At 35.6% G+C, this 16,735-nt stretch overlaps 1 protein-coding gene across 1 annotated transcript in view; it reads right to left on the bottom strand.

Moving 5' to 3' along the window:
* MACROD2 (mono-ADP ribosylhydrolase 2) overlaps positions 1 to 16,735 on the bottom strand; it is a 1,942,726-nt gene that overhangs the window by 1,542,615 nt on the left and 383,376 nt on the right. The gene's annotated exons all lie outside the window — the stretch shown is intronic.

Below are 16,735 nucleotides of genomic sequence, written 5' to 3'. Positions count from 1 at the left end.
AGAGCAATATTTTAAATTATATTTCTACATACTAGCAACAAACAGTTGAAATTGAATTAAAAAACCATTACCATTACCCCAGTATCAGAAATATGTAATATTTAGGGATAAATTTGACCCAAAAAAATGTGTAAAATCTATACACTAAAATTTTTGAAACAATGCTGAGAGAACATAGGCTGGAAAACCAGATATTATAAAGATATCAGTTCTTCCCAAATTGATGTACAAATTTAAAGCTACCACGATCGATAAGCTGATTACATACATACTAAAAATGTCGTGCTGTATGCTGTGCATCGGACATAGTACTCCTCTCTTAGCCTGGCCTGCTAAACAAAATACTACAGATCAGGTGGCTTAAACAATGGACTTTTATTTCTCACAGTTCTGGAGGAGGGAAGTGCAAGATCAAAGTACCAAATAATTTGTTCTTGATGAGAGCCCTCTTTCTGGCTTGCAGACAGCTGCCTCCTAACTGTATCCTCAAACAGTGGAGAGAAAAAGCTAGGTGTCTCTTCTTCTTCTTCTTCTTTTTTTAAGATTTTATTTTTATTTATTTGACAGACAAAGATCACAAGTAGGCAGAGAGGCAGGCAGAGAGAGAGGAGGAGGCAGGCTCCCTGGCTGAGCAGAGAGCCTGATGCGGGGCCCGATCCCAGGACCCCGGGATCATGACCTGAGCTGAAAGCAGAGGCTTTAACCCACTGAGCCACCCAGGCGCCCCTAGGTGTCTCTTCTTCTTAAAAGGACCTTAATCCCAACCTGGGACCTCCACCCTCATGATCTCATTGATATCTGATGAACTCCAAAGCCCCCACCTCCTACTACCATTACACTGTGGTTAGGGCCTCAGCACATGAATTTTGAAGGGACACAAACATCCAATTCAAAACAACTCCCCTCATATATAGACAGTAATAATAAAGCTAAGGTATAAATATTAAACTAACCAATTATTCTCATGTCAAAGTTACAGCAGGAATTGAGAAAAGGAATTACTTCTTTGCTGGTAGGAGAGAGAAGTGGACAAAGAGATGGGAAAGCAAGGCTTTGCACAGATGAGTATTAATGATTGGGTATGTTAAAGCTTGCAGCCAGGAGGGGAAAGAAATTCAAGGCAGAGAAAAAAGGTAAGAAAATATGAAAAGGAAGAAAGAAGGAACTATACTCAGAAATACAGGGTATATCCAATTTTCTGGGCTTTGGCATGGCTAAGGAGAAAAGGTGAAAAAAAAGCCTATGAAATTAAACTGAGTTAGATCATCAACTTTGCATACTAGGTTACTGACTCCTAACATTCAATTTAGTTTGCCTTTCCTCCATTCCTTCCTGAAATTCACAGACTGCATACATTAGACGTGGTTTCAACATCCATGTTAACGTGCTCATTCACAAGTTTCCTAACCTTGTGCACTGAATGTGTTTCACAGGTATTCTATCTCAGACCATATCTTTTATTTAATCAGCTCTCGTAACAAGATTTCAAACCAGAAGCTACTCCATGCTATAGCAATAACCTCTGCCTTCTACCTCTCCACTTTCTCTGACATAAAAAATTTGTTCTTTGAAAAATAAACCCATATCCGATTCTCAACCCAGTGTTATTTCACGTACAATGAATTTGGATTCAACCTGTCAGTGAGACTTCTTTAGTAGCCTAGAAATCCATGGATACCATAGGATTAGTCTGGATAGCAGAGGTCTAAGGTTAGCCACAGAAGTGCCTCAGACCCAGAGCAGTTCATGGGTCTGGAGGCAGACACAAATCCACACATGGGTCACAGCAAGAAGTGCACATCCAAACCACCATCAAAATAAGAAACCCAAGCTGGGACTCTATCAGGATCTAGGGAGTAGAGCTAAAAGATTGCAGAGCTGGGGAGGATAAAAGTTGAGAAGGAACAGTACAAATAGGCAAGAGGTAAAGCTATCGAGGTTAAAAAAAAAAAAAATCTGTATTCCCTGCAGCCTGGTATGGGGAAGTAGGGTGATAACATTTACTATACTTAGGACAAAACTAGAGCTCCACCTCAAATACCTTACATTTTTACAGAGCTTCAGAGGGCATTCACAACACTATATATTCTTATTTTTTGCCTACAACTTTGAGAAGCTAGTAAGGCTAGAAATTGAAGCTTAGAGATATGAATGCCACCAGTTATTCATTAAGCAAATGTTGGTGGTAGTGATTAAGTCTAAGATCAGTAATTACAGATTCCCTTTCCACTTAATTTTTAGAATAATCTAGGTACTAAAAAGTAAATATCACCTAAAATAATTTGAAGATTCCATTTCTAACTTTCAGAACTACATAATTTTAATAAGTCCTTGACCTAAATTCCATCAACCTCTTTGAATAAATGCATTTTAAGTGTATTATAATCATTAGCTGTGTTAGTAAACCACTACTATGTTATGACTTTGCACATTAGCTGAACCTATCTACATCACAAAATTAGGGTATGTCCCAAATAATGTCCTATCACACACTGGTTCATAATCTTCTATCTTTTATTAAGTAGTTTACATTAAGTTGTCTAAAATTTGTTGAGGATAAACTGTAATCACAAAGATACAATAATGCAAAATTCCATTGTCATAGTTTCTGAGTATGCCAGGAAAAATGAGTAATGTCAGAAAATGAGCTCCCTTGGGGTTCAACAGATACATTTACTTTAAAAAAACCAGAACAGTTGATATTGAACATCTCAAAGAATATCTGAAATCCATTAAAAGGAAAAATTAGCTTATCTGTGTCAGAATAAATACCAAATGAGAATGACTGATATACTATATATCAAATCTTCCCAAATGCTTGGCAAAGCACTATGCTGATGTTCTATGCTGCTATGTCTTTCAAGGTAAAATACAGTTGGGTATAATGTAAATATTTTGGGAAAAGAGATAGCAACCTAAGTAAGCTAAAGGAGAAAAACTTAAATATTGAAGCAGAAAAGGTCTTAAAGATCATTTTTGTCTAATTCCTTCACTGATCAATGAGAAAATTGCAACCTAGCAATTAAGGGATCATCTAGGACAAAGTTGTCCAAAAGAAGTATAATGCAAGCCACAAATGTTAGCCACACAGGGATTGCAAATTTTCTAGTGGTCACATTAAGTTAAAAAAAAAAAAAAGTAGTTGAAAGTAATTTAGTATTTTATTTAATCCAGTATATCTAAAATACTATCAATTCAACATATAATCAATGTAACAAATTATTTTTTTAAAGATTTTATTTATTTATTTGACAGACGGAGATCACAAGTAGGCAGAGAAGCTGGCAGAGAGAGAGGAGGAAGCAGGCTCCCTGCCGAGCAGAGAGCCCAGTGTGGGGCTCAATCCCAGGACCCCAGGATCACGATCCGAGCTAAAGGCAGAGGCTTTAACCCAATGAGCCACCCAGGCACCCCCAATGTAACAAATTATTAATGAGAGTTTATATTCTCCTTTCACTTAAGTATTTGTTATCTTATATGTAATTTACAGTTTCAGTATTTTTTATTAGTCATATTTTAATACTCAACAACCACATGTGGCTAGATATAAAACCATCAAATATTACAACACAGATGAAATGAAAGCTCTGAAATTCTGATTCCCGGCACAATATAAACTCAAAATATTCCCCAGGTTGAGTTTATTCTAAATAGCCTAAAATGTTCGTAATGAAAACATGTTGTACTCAAAAGTTTTCTGTAATATATAATGAATAATTGTTAAAAATCTAAGAATAAGTCCTCCAATAGAGACATTCCCTTTAAGAAATAATCAAAGGAACATACTATCTATATTACCTATATCAATAGATAAAAGAAAAACCATTAAGGTTTTACCCCATTTTATACCACTAAGGTGGCAAAAATCCAGTTATTATTAATATTAAAAATACATTTATTTTATAATTTTTTTCAAAAGCAGATATGAAATTTTACTGAGCATTAAACTTTTACAGATTTTTTCAGCCTTTTGTCTGACAATAATGTTTGCCTATTTTTTTTTTTAAGATTTTTTTTATTTATTTATTTTTCAGAGGGAGAGCGAGAGTGAGCACAGGCAGAGAGAGTGGAAGGCAGAGTCAGAGGGAGAAGCAGACTCCCCGTGGAGCAAGGAGCCCGATGTGGGACTCGATCCCAGGACGCTGGGATCATGACCTGGAGCCGAAGGCAGCTGCTTAACCAACTGAGCCACCCAGGCGTCCCTAATATTTGCCTATTTTAACAACAAATACATACTTCTCTTCACTTGAACCATTATTAAAGTACAGGTAAAAAATGACTACTCTTGGGACACCTGGGTGTCAGTCAGTGAAGCATTCAATTCCTGATCTCAGGTTAAGATCTCAGGGTCAGGAGATAGAGCCCCACACCAGGCTCCATGTTCAACACAGAATCTGCTTGAGATTCTGTCTCATCCTATCCATTTGCCCCTCCCCCCATTCACGCTCTCTCTCTCTCTCTCTCTCTGTCAAATAAATAAATAAAAGAAAATGGCCACTCTTGTGAGATGTGTTTGCATATAGAATGATATTTTACCTTACTCTGCTGTTTTTAATTTTAAGAAATATTTCTCTCTGTAAAAGCCAACATAATTTCCAAATTTAAATTTTACTCATAAACCCTAAAATAGCTTAATCCTTGATTGAACAGAGAATTAGCAGAATTTGAAATATATCATTATTTTTCACTTACCAAAATATACAATCTTTCCAAGATTTGCAATCTAATTTGCTAATAACACTTCAATATAACTTTAAAAAGTTAAATCTCTAAATTACAGCATAGAAATAAGATTTATCAATAATAAGGGATCACACATTTTAAAAATGTTAATGTACTCAAATCATAGATATGTTGTTGAGGTGGCTGCCTCATCATTACCATCATCACCATCATCACTACCACCATCTTTATTACTACCATAAACTTCATAAACTGTCAAGACTACAGTTCAAAGAAATCATCTTATGCTATTTTTTCTCAGAAATGAGTTTAAATATTGTTCTTGTGAAAGAATTTTTTATGTCTAATGATCAAGCCATTTTTATAACATATGACAAAATGAATACATATCTTGCTCTAATATTTAACTAAAGGCAAAAAATAAAATACTTCTCATAACTAGAAATGTATTATATAATTATTTTTAAATCATTTAAAAATGTTCCTGATCTTAATTTATATACTTTGATATTGGGATTTAATTATCATGTATTACAAGGTAAAGTCCAACTTTAGCACACTAACTGGTATTTCAGTGGCTTCTAATACTAAAAACTCTCTAAAAGGAATCAACTTCTGATCTACCTAAATGAGTTAGAATAATCTGAAATCATATAAGAGTTTAGAAAATAGTCCAATTGTATCTATTCATATATGCAAGCCATATTATATCATACCTTAAGAATAAAAAGCAAAATACAAAAAAGGAGGGAGAGAGAGAGAGAAGAAAGGAAAAGAAAGAGGAAGGGATGGGGGAGGGGGGAACAAAGGGAAGAAGGAAGAAAAGTAAAGTATTTGTACAATTTTAAAATATGTAACAATTCACTAAACATACCAAGTCCAATTGAAAGTATCTAAGTTTCTATTTGGGACTTCATTAGAAAGTCTAATTTGGTTTTGTGTGGTATTGATGAAATATGAAAATGTTCCCTATGGAAGGAGAATGACAATTTTTTTTTTAAAAAAAGTCAAAAATAGGGGTGCCTGGGTGGCTCAGTGGGTTAAAGCCTCTGCCTTCGACTCAGGTCGTGATCCCAGTATCCTGGGATTGAGCCCCACATCGGGCTCTCCCCTTAGCAGGGAGCCTAATTCATCCTCTCTCTCTCTGCCTGCCTCTGCCTAATTGTGATCTCTGTCTGTCAAATAAATAAACAAAATCATGAAATAAATAATTTTAAAAATCAAACGTATTATGGAGGTTTATTTACTGAGGAAAAAAAGAAAAGTCACATTCCTAAGGCAGATAATTTCTTTAAGTTTCAAAAGAATGTTTTCATTTGAAAACTACAGATTGCAATCAGATTTTAATATAGATATTTCCATTTATCTTTTTTCAAAACTGATTTCACTGCCAAAAGTTTTCATAACTTTAGTGCCAAAGTAGTTACTTAAAAAGCTCTTTATTCACCATACTTTAGATTACATAAAGAAGTAATTTTCTTTCCAGATTCTACGTTAGTCCCATTGTAATTCTGTAAAACAATAGCCTTTACAGATAAGAAAAAAAATCTTTTCTTGTCTTCCTCATCATGAAATAGGTACTGAATGTCTACTGTGCAATCAATGGATTTCCAAATTCATCATTAAAGAATAGATATTTTAATGAGGTTTAAACATGTGCTGAGTTTATCTAACAATGTTTTATATAGGAACATAGAAAAATAAATTTAGGATGAGCTTAAAGATAAGCTATTTAAATTTTAATTATGTGCCCTTTATTATTTGGAAATATTTCCTACATATTTATTCAATTATTTTAATGTGGAGTATAGTTAATTTAGGGAAATAACCATGACTATACCATCATCATTATGAATGACACATGTACAAGAAAGGGTCCCAAAACTATAGCTTTCTTTGGAAATCATGTAATAGTCCTGTACCTTTGAACAATGTTTCCCACATCCTTCTGTAAGTTTTAGAACTCTAAAAGTCTATCCAGTTTTAGACTCTAAAACCTGAAACTATTTCATAAATGAGAAAACTCCACATGCCACTTAAATCAGCTCCATAAAAAGAAAAATCATGATATCAAATGTTTCATTTTATGTGCATTTTCCAATTTTAATTCACCTCTACTATTAAATGACTTTAACTACTTACTATGAAATTCCAAATGACCAAAAACAACATGTAAAATTAATCTACAAAGTAATTATTAAAAAGAAATTTAAAATCGGATGAAAGTAACATCAGAGATAAGGCAGAGTAGGATGCTCCAGATATTAATCTGTCTACAGAAACAAATACTGAAGTGTCAAGAGCTGTCAGAATAAACTTTTTCAGGATTCTTAAGTCTAGTGAAACATTGGCAGCACCCAGAAGGCTGAATGAAAAAGTAGTAAAGTTCCTGATAAATTTTCTCAAATTTGGCATATCACATAGCAGCTATCATCCTCCAATCCCATCCTCATGGCAAGAAGCCATGGGAAGGTCAGATAGTATTCTTGGTGCAACTTACCTGTGTCAGGAAATAAAGACATTGTCCAACAAAAACTAGGGTTGTGTATTTTGATCTGTCAATTCATTGAGTCACTGGCACAGAGGCCAGCCATTGTTTCAAACTTATAGGGCTAAAGAAGCTTCCTAGGCAGCATCTGTCAAAAAATTTTAGAGACACAGAATACTTTTCTCTTTTCTTTTTGTATCCAGGCTTTCAAGGAATTCTCTGTAATATCCGTAGCTGAACAGGGAACTGTAATGACTACACATGACAATGAATACATGCTAGGCTGGGGGAGTGGAACAGAAAAATTCACTAAGCAAATGGATTACTGCAGACTTCAAGTAACTACAAAAATCCAAAGTGACGGGAAAGAATCTGATTTCTACAGTTACCACATTACAATATTCTAAATGTCCAGTTCTCCACAAAAAACTACAAAGCATGCAAAGCAAAAGGAAAGTATGGTCCACTTACCAGAGAAAAAGAAGCCAAGAGGAACAATTCTTAAGGTAGTCCAGTTATTGGACTTAACTATACAAAACACTAAATTACTGTCTTAAGTTTAGGAAACTGAAGGAAATCAGGAAGAACAAAAGGAAATCAGGAGAATAATGTATGAACAAGTAGGGAACATAAATAAAGATAGAAATTATAAAAAGAAATGAAACAGAAATTATGGAGCAGAAAAAATATGGTAACTCAAATCAGAATTTTTCTAGAAGGTTCAGTGGTTATAACAGGCAAAAGACAAACCAGTAAACTTGAAGGTAGAATAACTGAAATTACCCAATCTGAGGAGTAGAAAGGAAAAAAGAATTTTTTTTTAAAGATTTTATTTATTTATTTGTCATAGAGAGAGAAGTGAGAGCAAGCACAGGCAGACAGAGTGGCAGGCAGAGGCAGAGGGAGAAGCAGGCTCCCCGCCACAGGCTCCCCGCCAAGCAAGGAGCCCGATGTGGGACTCGATCCCAGGACGCTGGGATCATGACCTGAGCCGAAGGCAGCCGCTTAACCAACTGAGCCACCCAGGCATCCCAAAATAATTTTGTTTTTAATCGAAGAAAGACAAAGCATTGAAAGAACACCACACCATCAACCATATCGACATATGCATCATGAATGTCCCACAAGGAAGAAAGAAGGAAAAAAAAAAGAGACAGAAAAAATATTTTAAAAATAGTCAAACCTCTTTATTCATGGACTCTGTATTTGCAAATTCACCTGCTCACTAGTATTTATTTGTAACCCCAACAGCCATACTCACCAGCATTTTCACAGTCATTTGTGTGCATTCGGCAAAAAATTTCAGTTGTCTGATAAGCACATTCCCAACTGAGGTCAAAAAAGCTCTACTTGCTTGTTTAAGCTCTCATATTCAATATCCTTTTCAGTCTACTTAATTACACTTAAAAAAATTTTTTTTTGTGCTCTTTGGTAGTGATTTAACTGTTTAAATAGTATTGAAGTGCAGGCTAGTGTTCCTAAGGCCAAAAAGTGATGGGTCTTTCAGAGAAAATTGATGTTTAGGCATCAGCCATATAGTCTGTTGGCTGTGAGTTCAATGTTAATGAATCAATAATATGGTACATCCAAATAAAGGAAGAGGACATTTGCCAATCTCTTTGTTAGCCCATTCCAGAAAGTATTAAATAACATTTAGAGTATGTGATGAAGCTATGAAAAGATAGAAAAGCAGCTAAGTTTGTGGACTCATGAGATGGCAACCAATAACAAAAACTATTGTAGAAGGCATTGTTCTGATGCTAAAAGCTAAATAAATTATAGTAATGTTAACCCAAGGTCCAGATAATATTAAACTCTGTTGGCTGTTTTATTATCAAAAGAAAATAAGTATATATTTGTAGAAATAAATATTAAATAGGTGTCTTTAAAGAGATGTACCCACACACACATAAACAGGAGATACATAAACAAAACAAAGTTATGTAGTGATTGGTTGACAAAAATTTGTGACCAGAGGCTCCCAGAAACCCAGCCCTCTTTTTCTACTAGAAGCAATGGCTCAATATTCTCTAATTCAGTATTTGCAGGGACTTTATTAAAATAACTACTGTGAGTAAGGAAAATCAAATGTAATGAGACTGAATCACTATTCAAAAACCTCCAAACAAAGAAAAATTCAGAACCAGATGGTTTTTCACTGGTAAATTCTGTCAACATTTAAAGAATTAGCACCAATTCTCTCAAGTTCTTTCAAAAAAACAGAAGTGAAGATTTCATAACACATTCTGTGAGGCTAGGCTTCATGCTACTACAAAAGCCTTTAAAAGTTAAACAAAGAATTACTATATGACATAGGAATTCCATCCTAGATATATACCCAGAAAAAATGAAAATGTGTATGCACATAGAAATTTGTACACAAATATTTATAGCAGCCTTATTTATAATAGCCAAAAGTAGAAATGACATAACTGCCCATCAACAAATGAATAAATATATAAATTGTGATGTATATAAATATTATTTGGACATAAAGAGAAGTGAGGTACTGACCTATGCACAATTTGAATGAACCTTGAAAAGTTTATACTAAGTGAAAGAAGAAAGATACAAAAGGTCACACATTGTATGATTCATTTATATGAAATATCCAGAATAGGTAAATCCATATAAACAAAAGGCAGATTAATGGTAACTTTACCATTAATGGAAAACAGAGAAGAGAGGGGATGAATACTTAAATAGAGATGGGGTGTTTTTCTGGAGATGATGGAAAGATTTTGAAACTAGAGGTGGTGGTCAAACAACACTAAAATTGAACTAAATGCCACTGAATTGTGCAGTATAAAATGGGTCATATGTTATATGAATTTCATCTCAATTAAAAGAAAGGGAGAGAAAAAAATGACAATAAAACTAATTCGTGGTTTCCTGAGAAGGTACTATCAGTTACTTCTCCAAAAGTAGACTGCTGTTCTATTTACTGCTCTACTGCTTCTCAACATCTTTTTTTTTTTTTTTTTAAGATTTTATTTATTTGACAGACAGGGATAACAAGTAGGTAGAGAGGCAGGCAGAGAGAGAGGAGGAAGCAGGCTTCCTGCTGAGCAGAGAACACGATGTGGGGCTCGATGCCAGGACCTTGGGGTTATGACCTGAGCCGAAGGCAGAGGCTTTAATCCACTGAGCTACCCAGGTACCCCAGCTTCTCAACATCTTAAATATAAAAGACACAGGCCCAATGGTGGCCTAATCTTAGAATCTTAGCACATTTCTAGCCTCCTACTTTCATACTCAGGGAAGCTGTTAATCTAATCCAAATGCCATTTGATAACTTACCTAATAAACTAAAAGTTCCTCAAAGTACACTGTTTTTTGATAACATAGATTTGCCTCTACTTGTTTCAAGTTACTGGCTTGTCATAATGACAGGAAGGGGTGTGGGGGTGGCGGGCAGTAGGGATCCAGACCTAAGAAAAAAACATTCAGTGGCACTTCATGTATACACAGGCTACTTTTCTAGCAATTTAACTCTCTAGAACCCAGCCAACAAACCAAAAGATGGCCAAAAACAGTCCCTCTACAATGCCTATATTTACTGAAACCTGTACAACTAGCCCACATTCATAAAGGAATTACCCAGGTCTTCCCTCATTCATAGACTGTGTACTCTTGCTGAAGCTATATAGTTCTATGAGCCACAATATTTGTTTCACAATGTTATGTTAACCAGGAATAACAAATTATAAGGGGCTGCTAAAGAATGGCAGTTTTAGACTTCAAGGGAAGAGAGCAGAGAGGCAAATCCTGAGATCACCTTGTCCCATGGAAATACTTAGATAATACCCACATCAGTATTACTAACCCAGAAAATTATCCAAAGACTGGCAGGACAGGCTCTCCACAGTTAATCATAGAAAAGAGTTCACATTGAAAATGGTAAGAAAGGTGAAAACACAGTCAGGAAACAAACTAACATGCAAAACTAACCCTAGAAGGACTAACCATAGAAGAGAAGGACACCACAAGTATGAAGAAAGGAGAGAAGAGACCCCAGATAAAGCACCCCATATGTAGACGATCTGTACTGGGAAAAAAAAATCCCCATAACGATTAGTTTTGAAAACCAGCCAGGCTTAACTTCATGAGTTTTTACAATCAGTGAGGCTTAACACCAGGAACTTTAAAAAACAACAGGCTTGGCTCTGGAAGAGCCAGAGGGCAACAGGAAATAGTCCCACCCTTAAAGAGACAGCATAACCAACAGCCTCAAGGAAATACAGCACAGAAGCAGCAGTCTGAAAGTGCCTAGTATATTTGGGAAAGGTATTTATGTATTAATATCAGAATGTGTGCAGGAGGGGCAGCCATCTTTAGGACTTTCCCAAAGATAAGAGCTGGCACAATTTCTCTCCCCCACCTCCTGCCAAGATACCCAGACAACTGTTGGAACCAGCATGAACACTTACCACCTAGTTGTTAACACCTCATTCCCTGCCCCCATATTCTCCTGTTAACCTCTCCATTCAACCTGCCCTTGGCAGGAGTCCATTTGAAGCTACCACAAGCATCTCATTGTGCAAGCAGCTCCAACAGCAGCCAGCAACACTCCAAAATCACTCTTGCCCTACAGAGAGGGAAAGATAACCACATACACCAGTTCCACAGCAGCCTCAGCAGTGGGCTGGGGGCAGATATGTGTTCTGACTGTTGGTCCAGCCCACCAACAAAAACTTCAGAGGATAAAGACACAGTCACTGCAACCCCAACAGACAGGCAAAGAGCAGACATCTGGTCTGACAGCAGCCCCAAACCACCCCCCCTGCCACCATCAAAAGCCTCTCAGGAGACAATGCAGGGATAGCACCCAGCAGTTCAGTGCTGTAGTAATCAAAACAGTATGGTACTGGCATAAAAACAGACACACATATCAATGGAACAAAATAGAAAACCTAGAAATAAATCCATGGTTATATGCTCAATTACTATCCAACAAAGGAGGCAAGAATATATAATGTGAAATGGAAAAAGACAGTCTCTTCAACAACTGGTTCTGGGAAAACTGGACACCTATATTCAAAAAAATGAAACCAAATCACTTTCTTACACCATACACAAAAATAATCTCAAAGTGGATTAAAGACCTAAATGTGAGACCTGAAACCATACAATTTCTAGCATAAATAGTTATGTCTTTGACATCAGCCATAGAAACATTTTTCTAGATACATCTCCTTTAGCAAGGAAAACAAAAGTAAAATTAAACTATTGGGACTATACCAAAATAAGAAGCTTTGGCACAATGAAGAAAACCATCAACAAAACAAAAATACAACTCACCAAATGGGAGAAGATATCTGCAAAAGATATATCTAATAAGGGGTTAATATCCAAAATACATAAACAGTTATCAACTCAACACCCAAAAAACCCCCAAATAATCCAATTTAAAAAAGGGCAGAAGACATGAACAGGCATTTCTCCAAAGAAGACATGCAGAGAGCCAACAGATACATGAAAAGATGTTCAATATCACTTATCATCAGGGAAGGGCAAATCAAAACCACAATGAGATATTCACCTTACACCTTTCAGAATGGCTAAAATAAAAAACAGAAGAAACAACAAATGTTGGCAAGGATGTGGAGAAGGAGGAGCCATTGTGCACTCATGATGGTAATGCAAACTAGCATAGCTACTGTGGAAAACAGTATGGAGGTTCCTCAAAAAATTAAAAATAGAATTGTCATATGATCCAGCTATTCCGCACTGGGTATTTACCCAAAGAATATGAAAACACTAATTCAAAAAGATATATGCATCCACATATTTATTGCAGCACTATTTGTAATAGCCAAGTTATGGAAGCAGCCCATACAATGGAATATTACTCAGCCACAGAAAAGAATACAATACACTATTTGCAACAATATGGATAAAGCTAGAGGGTATAATGCTAAACGAAATAAGTCAACCAGAGAAAGACAAATACCATATGACTTCAGTTATGTGGATTTTAAAAAACAAAGAAAGAAATAAAGAGAAAAACAAACAGACCCTTAAATACAGAGAACTGTTGCTTGCCAGAGGGGAGATTGGTGGGGAATGGGTGAAATAGGTAAAGGGGATTAAAAGCACAGTTATCATGATGAGCACTGAGTAATGACTCAAATTGCTGAATCATTATATCGTACAACTGAAAATAATGTAACATTGTATGTTAATTGTAGTTGAATTAAAAATAAATAAATATTTTTTTTAAAAAAAGAATGACAGTTTTATATAAAGGACAGTGGCTGACCAACTATATAAAAAGCAGATGTGAAGACTCAGGCAGAATAACAATCTAGAACTACCTGATAAACAGCAAACAGCCCTTATGAAATAATCAACTTATAGTAAATGAGCTTCATGTTATCCAAAGTCACCAACAAATGGTTCCTCCTTTGTTGTGGTATATTAAACAAAGTAGTGTGACATATACTTTTATAAGATCTCCATCAAATATACTTAAAATCAAAAGTATCTGACATTTAAGGAAGATAGCAACTGTCATCAGGAAAAAATCTACTTTGTTGCAATATCCTAGTGAATAACCTGAAGGGGATTTAGAAGTTGATCATATTAATCAATCAATAGTCGTCAATATCATCTAGTGAGAAAAAAAAAAAAAACTTAACCTCATTAAAGGGCAACTGTAGGGGCGCCTGGGTGGCTCAGTGGGTTAAAGCCTCTGCTTTTGGTTCAGTTCATGATCCCGGGGTCCTGGGATCAAGCCCCACATCACATTGGGCTCTCTGCTCAGCAGGGAGCCTGCTTCCTCCTCTCTCCGCCTGTGTCTCTCTCCTTCTTGTGATCTCTGTCTGTCAAATAAAATCTTAAAAAAAGAAAAAAAAAAGGCAACTGTAGTTTAACAGAAAGAGTACTAGGCTAATGGATACCACTAACACATCTTGTCTCTGCCTCTTCTTTCTAGCTCTGTTACTGTTTAAGAAATTGACTATTCTTTTTTATTTTTTTAAAGATTTTATTTATTTATGAGAGAGACAGTGAGAGAGAGCATGAGCAGGGTAGGGGTCGGGGGAGGCAAAGGAACAAGCAGACTCCCTACTGAGCAGGGACCCCACCCCCAGTGTGGGGCTTGATCCCAGGATCCTGGGATTATGACCTGAGATGAAGGCAGATGCTTAACTGACTGAGCCACCCAGGCTCCCCTTGACCATTCTGTCTTGGTTTCCTCTGTTAAACAGATATAATAATATCTTCTTCACTGGAAGTTCACTTTATAGAGTGGCTAACAAACTTAGAGCCTTCACGATTCCAAAACATAGTGTTAGAAGGTGATAAAAATGGTTTCAAAGAAAGATTATGATAAATGATGAAGCCATAAACAAAAGACAAAGCTAAGAATCACTAAAATTGTCATCACTTCTCAAGGCTTGTCTTCTCAAGTCCCTCTTGGCAGAAGAATCTTGAAAACCATACATTTGAATTGGAGTGGCAATTTACTGCTATATTTTCCTCAGCAGATTGTATCTGTTGTCAGAGTCATTCTCCCAAAAGCATAAATTTGATCCAATCATGGGGCTTCCTGGTTTATCTTCAACTCTTTTTTTGCTCCATACTGTCTTGGTGATCTCATCCAGAGCCATACCCCCATGCCATATCTATCTCTGGCCTTGGCCTCTCTTCTGTAATTAAAACAAAGGAGACTAAGAGCCACCAGAGAAAAGCAAGAAAAATCTGGAAGAATGAGTATGGCAGAATTCAATGGAGATAAAGCTATCATTGCCACAGTAGTGTTTTAGGAAACTATGAATTCTACAAGATAGATTTCATAGCATGCTACTATATATATACATCATGGCTTTAGGTAAACACAGACAGATGAGAATCTCATTCGTTAAGCTAATGCTTTCTAGGACTATGTCCTTGAGTAAGTCATTCTGTTTGCCTTCATGTTCTCAGTTAGCAAATGGAGATACAAATAATAAGTACCTTAGGGTTATGGTGAAAACTAAATAATATATTGAATATAATGTGTTTAGCAAAGGATCTATTATTTGCCCAACAAAAATAAGCTGTTCTAGCTCTGTGCCAACAAGCCCTAATAAATGTGCATAAAGTGAAAGTAAATACCTTGTTCTTTAATTTTAATAATATGCAGGTAACACAATTATTACTGCAAAATCCACATACCTTTACAAGTCTTTTGGTATATGCACTGTGTATCTAAGCATGAATATGTTTTGTTTTTTTAATCATTTGAAAATAGATAAAGGGCAGATTTTCAAGCTGACTGCTGAAAGGAAACATCCCATTGCTTTGCATTTCAATAACCTAATTTGCCAAAAATAATTTTAAAAGAGCATATATGCTCCAGGTAAGAAGTCAACATGGAAAAAGAAACACACACTTAAAAATTGGCTCTGCCAGTAAGAGGCCACCCACTGCCCTTGATTGTTTTGTAAGTCCATTAAAATCAGTAAAGGAAACAGATACTAAAAACTTTAAAGTTCTTTTATGTTTACTTTCTTCAAGTAAAAATGCTATCTTTGACATGTAGACTTTAAAGGGATACATTACTAAGGATTAAACTGATCCATTAAAGGAACAGGATAGCCTTATGTTGATACTTATTTTAAAATTGTGAAATGATGAAAGTAATTTCTGTGGCCCATTTTAAACTATGGATCACAACAGAGTTAATGGAAGTTAATGTAAACAGCAATGAAATAATAAAACTGTAATTTGATAAAGGTATATCCATCTATATTTCAATAAAAATTTATATAACACATATAGCTAAAAATGATAGATGTATCATTTTACTGCTAAAACTTTACTTAAATGATTATCTACATTTCCATCTCAAAAAAAATACTTTAGAATACACTTCTCTTTGCTCAAAAGAACTTTTTCTTCACTGATTACTAAGATGAGATGTCATACTGTTAGCTGAGAACATTTACAATGAAAAGTTTTCATTGCAACTTGTCACCAATTTGATGCCTTCTAAAATTCCTCAATATGAGTTTTAACAATCCCTGATTTCTTTTTGACACCTTTGAACAGAGCAGAGGAGTGGGATTACATAAAGCACTCTTTCGTGTTTCTTCCTTCCTCTTACCTGCATTCCCAATTTATAATTATTGTGAAAACTAATTTCTTGGCTAGGAAAGAACTCCTAAGGATTTCAAAAGACCACTCCTAAAAAGTTCTTAGTATTCGAAAGCACATCTGAAAATGGAATGAAATTATCATTCCATTTAGCAAAAATTATCACAGTTGTAACAAGAGCTACAATGAACCAAATTTCACAAGAACTACAGGTTTGTGAAATAAACATTATACACTGGGCTCAGCTTCATGAATGTAAAATCCTTTAGACTGTACTCCAATGCATTTGCCTTGCTTCGTGCAGACTTTGTCCACTTGCTCTGACTCCATTTACACTTGACAGATGGTTATATCACTCACAACATTTCCCATTTAGCTACATATTTAAAAATCAACTGCAGCAGAATGTAGGCTGGCAATGGACTCTTCTCCAATAAATATCCACAACAGGGGATATCAAAAACTTTCCTTCTTTCAGAGGGA

The sequence above is a fragment of the Mustela putorius genome, unplaced genomic scaffold, assembly GCF_011764305.1.
Source record: "Mustela putorius furo isolate JIRA1106 unplaced genomic scaffold, ASM1176430v1.1 tig00000253_pilon_pilon_pilon, whole genome shotgun sequence".
NCBI lineage: Eukaryota > Metazoa > Chordata > Mammalia > Carnivora > Mustelidae > Mustela > Mustela putorius.
Note: the sequence above shows the minus strand (reverse complement) of the source record. Positions and strands in the feature narration are given on the sequence as shown.